The sequence below is a fragment of the Pinus tabuliformis genome, chromosome X (genome assembly GCF_031772625.1).
Source record: "Pinus tabuliformis cultivar Carrire ecotype Pingquan chromosome X, CPIR1, whole genome shotgun sequence".
NCBI classification, from domain to species: domain Eukaryota; kingdom Viridiplantae; phylum Streptophyta; class Pinopsida; order Pinales; family Pinaceae; genus Pinus; species Pinus tabuliformis.
This window is the reverse complement of record NC_142308.1, coordinates 1661924452-1661930451: the sequence shown is the minus strand read 5'-3', so window position 1 is coordinate 1661930451 and position 6000 is coordinate 1661924452.

Sequence of the window (6000 nt, the reverse complement as noted above, 5' to 3'; positions counted from 1 at the left end):
ATTTTTAATATATAATTAAGACTTAATCTAACTTATAGACAAAATAGTCTTTTTCATCGGGAGAAATTTTGCCATCAACCTGTCAGCTTGTTCTTTTTTAGTTCTTTTTAGCATTGAACCGATAGATGGTTGTGGACCAGGTGTGGTTCGAGGAACAAAAAATGATGATGCAGCTACCGGATTGACTGATGTTGCATTAGAACCAGTGCCACTTGGCCCACTTCCTTCAGCTGACCTTTTTAGTTGCCTTTTGAGTTCTTCTTTGGCCTCTCTAGTGTGCTCTAATTCTCCCAATGCTCTCATGGCTCTTTGGATAAGTTCATGATTTGTATTTATACAGGGCCCCACATCATGTCCAGGGATTTGTGCAAGGTGAAACTTCAACCTGTACACCCCCCCCGCATATCTCCTTTCCACACAACTTGCAATTCAAGTTTTGTATATCATTCGGAGCTTTAGGTTCACCATATTCCCAGAAAGGATCCAATTTCCTTGGCATGTTTGTTTTTGAATTTTGAATTTGCAAACCTATGGGAAAATAAGGATTAGGAAATAGGAATTTAGGATTACAATTTAGCATTTACAAAATTACAAGTTACAAATTTCCAGAATCCAAAGTTCCAAAACCAAGTTACCCAACCAAATGGCAAATGCCAGAAACAATGAAAAAACATAAACAATGTTTAAAAAAAATGAAAAAATAAATAAAAAATTGGTTCCCATAGTCATACCAATTTACCCATCCCAAATCAATGAAAAAATACAAAAAATTCTTTAAAAACAATGAAAACAAAAAGAAAATGGTGCCCATATGAAGTTTCCCAACCAAAAACAATGAGAAACAATGTTTTTAAACAAGGAAAACAAAAAAAAATTAATCCACATAGCGTTTTTATGGAGAAATTGGTTGTCTCCTCTTGAATTTGTCCTACAAGCACTTAGATTTGCTCACAAACCCTCCAGCTGCTCTCTCCAAGACGTCCTCCTTCTAAACGCACCCACAGTCCAAATGAGCAAAAAAAAATCAAAAATCGTATTATAAAACCTGCTGCCCCGACACCCTACGCTTTTTTTCGAAAAAAACGCGATTTTTTCAAAAAAGCGTGTTTTTCGGAAAAAATTGGCAAAAAAATTATAGCCGTTTTTTTCGCATAAAACGCGCGATTAAATCGTCTTAGGGAAAAAAGCGCGATTTTTTGAAAAAAACGCGATTTAATCGCGCTTTTCACAACACTGATCTCTACACAATGATTCAATTTCTTTAGGTATACATACTCTAACCCCCTCTAGATTTGAGGAAACATAGGTTCTTAAATACATATTATATATTTGGATAATACATTTTGTTTGCTTGCCCATGGGGCTTTGGATTGACGGTGAATGGGTGCGTTGTTAAGGCACTCCTTGCGATAGGTCACCGGTTCAAATCCCCCATGGGTGCTTAGGTTAGTCTTAACTAGAAAAAAAAAAATACATTTTGTTTGCTTGTGTGTGTATAAATTGTGAGATTTTCTTGTGATTTAAGAAACCATGTTCTAGGGTATTTAAATCCATAAAATCACCTAGGGATCAACTCCATTGCTAAGCTATGGATTACACCCATTTGTGAAACTAGCATCCAAGAGCTGATTTAAGATGTCAAAATCACCTAGAATCATAACCATTTGCAATCTTTACATAATTAGCTTATAATTTAAGAAACCACTTCCTATAAACATTTAAGTTATAAAAATCATACCTAGTCTAAACTACACCAATATTCATATTTATAAACAATCATATAAATACACCACTTTATTTAGCTCTCAAAAAATTAATATATTTATGTTTTAGATAAAATATTTATTAGCTATATTCCGTCCATTGTATTATAAGAAAACCCCATTATTTCACTCTAAAAATTAGTATATTTATGATTTATGTAAAATACTTAATAGCTATCTTCTGTAAACTGTAATATAATAATAAAAATAATCTTAAATGACAAACCATGAATCGTAAAACGGGGGAGATGTAAAATAATGTGGTATAAAACGCCTTGGGAGGACAGCGTAGAGAGGTAAGGGTTTGATATCAAGAACACAGGTTCACAGTAGAACTGAGGAATTTGTGAAAAAATAGCAGTTTTCTCTGCAGAGACAGAGAAGCCGTATTTTCTTGGGTTTCCTTCATAGCAAGGATGGTGAACAAGAAGAAAATAACGGTGGAATCGTGCACAATTAAGAACGTAACAAAATAATAAAGGGTAAGCAGTAACCATAAAGGACCATTAGTTTTTGAAGTTAAATCATACCATTATCATCTGTGGAAAAAACCTGAAAACCTAATGGTGTTTTTCCAGTGGAAGCGGTATTGGTATTGATGAGTGCCCCACATCCGGGAAAACCACCTTACGTAACTCACGTGGATTGGCTGGTTTAGAGATCTCATAAATTCCATCTTTTGTGAACCACTTTTGTAGCTCACGTGGATTGGCTGGTTTAGAGATCTCACAAATTCCATCTTTTGCACCACAGTTATTAGTAACTGAACAAGAATATTATGAACTAATAAGAGAATTGATCCCATGTACCATAGTTTTGACGGTCAAAATTTGCTGGTGCATTTGATCACACAGATATTCATTCCAGTTACGTTGGAAATACAGATGTAATGAATTATTATCAATGTGGAAAGCCTGTAATTACAGGCTTGGGTGCACACCTTTTCGCCTAGAAGAGCTGAATCCTGAAACTAATTCTAGATTCACCATTTGACTTTGTAAACATAACACCATTTTAGGTGGCTGCTTCATAACTAGAATAACATGGCTGCATGTAACAGAATCCATTTTAGGCAAACACTATTTAATAATTTTTTGGTATTTATTTAGTTTTGTTTTAAGTAAAAGCTCTTTTAATTGTAGCCACAATGACATGTATCGCTAAACCCGGAGTCAAATATAACTCTCTTATTTATTTTTTTATTTAAAAAATTAAAATAATGATAAAAACAAATAAGAGTTAAGGCATATACATAAAAACCATGAGCTTCCGTTACTTTTAAAACTTGTGGAATGCGATTGTTTTTAATTAAGAAACGAAAAACACGTCCATTGCAGCGAAGATCGAGCTATGCTCTAAATATATATAGGTAAATTATTTTAATGTAGATAGATAAAATGTACCATGGATATGTTATGCAAAACATTTTAATGTCAACTATGTATATATTATATATTGTTTAAAAGAAATTATATATAACATATAAAGTAATTGAAAAAAACAAGTTTTTATGGTTAAAAAGTTTTAAGTTTTACTATTTTACATTTTGGTCTTTCTTAGGTATATTGTTTTAGCCAATTTTCACAAAAGTACTTTGGATTTACAGGTTTAAGTTATGTAATCTATATGACATTCAAAAATAAAATTTAAATAATGAAAAATTACACACATATAGAGAGATAATTTTATTCAAATTTTGCAATTTAAAAAACCTTTTTCTTCCACAATGAACCTCATTAGTTGGTTCGATTAGAAGAAGAAGCTCTAAACAAATCTCCTCACATAATCCTTAATTCACAAAAGATTTGATCCTTGATGCTAGATACATGCTCAATGTGGATCTATACTAGTATTATAGAAGCATCAAAGAGTTGAAGAACATTTTTGAAGTTATTGCAAGACCATTTTCATGATATTTTCAATTGGAAGAGGTTAACTGAAATAGAGGAGTCAATTTAGTTTGATTTTTCAGATAAAAAAATGGTGATAGGTTTATTAAATGTTTTTTACAAATACCTGGAAATTCAATAAGTAATGGAGAAAACTATTGCTCTCAAAGAAATGATTCAAGGATTGACTAACCTAAAATAACTTGAAAACGAGTTTTTCAACCAAAGAAAAATGTTCCATTGTACAAGATGAGGAATAGGAGGAAAACATGCAAAAATATTTGGACATTATCATAATTTTCTTCTTATATGATTTTGTGATAATGTGTGAAGAAGCGTGATTATAGATGAGTTGATAATGGGCCCAAGGCAATTGTTCGAAAGAAAACCACATAAAATGGTTGGATTCTTATGTGCAAAAATACTTGGACATTATCCTAACTTTCTTCTTATAGGAGTTTATGACAATGTGTGAAGAAGCATTGATTATAGATGAGTTGACAACGAGCACAAGGAAATTGGTCTATAAAAAAACACATAGAATGGTTGGATTGTTATGTAGTTTATTTGACACATTAGATTTAAGAAATGAAGTTGATCACCTCATTCACATTATGGGCTCCGTGGTGAAGAAGCTTGTTAGACTCCATACACCTTAAGAAATTCTATGGTTGAGGGTCATCTATGGAGGGAGTAGTTTTAGTCATGTTCTCATAGGCTTTGTATTCTAGGTGACTTGGTTTAGGCTAAATTAGGTTCACCACTATATTTAAGGATTTTATGCCCCATCCTTTGGGAACCATCTTACTTGAAACTCCATACATTAGGTCTTCTCCTCTCCCCATTTATTTATGCCTCCTACTATGATAGAAGTACATAACTATGTAGCTAGCTATAGGTTCAAAATGCACAAAGACTCCACACCTCCATCACTACTTCGAAACTCACCACCATGTAAGGTAAAACTTCCTTACTTTGCCCCTTAAGTTTTCTTGGTGAGAGATGCTATCCACATAATATTTCATAGAAATAGTCACACTAAAGACTTGAGCATCTAATCTCTCTAACTACTTCTCTCTATATTTCTTTGTAGGTAAGATTTTTCCTCTTCAACATGGGGAAAATCATGTGTGTAGCACCCACAAGTGTACTTAAGATTTGTGAATATGGATCCTATGTGTTATTGCCTATTTCACTACACCTTTTCAAGAAAAAGAGGCATGCCTTATTCCTAACTCAATTAGATAACCCTTTCTTTTCTCTTACATACATCATCGGTACATTTGCATGATCTTCCCCCCACCACCTCCCCCCACACCTTTCCTTGATCCCAAGTAGATTACAAATATTTTTTTAACTCTTTTGAGAAGTATTTAACTAACCTGGGAACACCTTTCCCTAAGCACGCCCCTCATTGCACATCCCATAGGCCCTTCTCCCTATTACTCTTGGCATAATCACACCCTTAATCTTATGATGCTAGGGTCTTGAGTATATCTAATATTATGCTTTTCAAACTTATCCATTAGCTAGGTTTTTTGGCACTTGAAATTTGTCCACAATATTATGATTTAAGAGATTTTCACAAAGGAATACACGTCTCCTCACAAAAATGTGCTTGAAAGTGATTTCACGCACTGTAAAATCCATGTTACTAATCCCTTCCTTATTTCACCCCCTTTCACCGTTAAAATTACAAATTGAATGTAAATTATGCAATGTGCTTACATTGAATACCTTGGTACAAGTTTCATTGCAATTTCTAGATGAATTTGCAACAAAGTTGATGCACTATTTTTCTCCAAACAAAGTCAAGGTCATCCAAAATATGGATAAAATATTACAAATTTTATAGGCTTTCGATGTTGGGTTCTATCTCATCTTGATGATTTTGGTTTTCCCTCACCATTCATTTTGTATGCATGTAATTCTCTCTTTGTATATCACAATAACACGTGTTTTCACCCTTGAGTACTCCATACTAAAAATTAAAAATAAATTTAGTATATTGTTCCTTTAATACCTTTATTTTTATATTTTTTGGGGACCTTGGAGTCATAGTTCCTCAAAAAGTGCCTCAGTGATAATTCTATGTGGACATTGACATTCTTTTATTTTGTGGTGTCTTCATTGCAATTGTTTAGTTGTTCTTTTTTTATGTTTGATGACTTAAATATTTAACTTTTTTAATAAGTATCCTAAATAAACCCTTTTTGACCTAAAGACTTCGTCCTCACTTTTGTTTGTCTTGAAAATAATCCCTTTATTTTTCATCCCCAAAATTGGATAATATGATTAGTTTAATTATATTATCTTGAATTTTTATTTGTTTTCGTTCTCCTAACTTG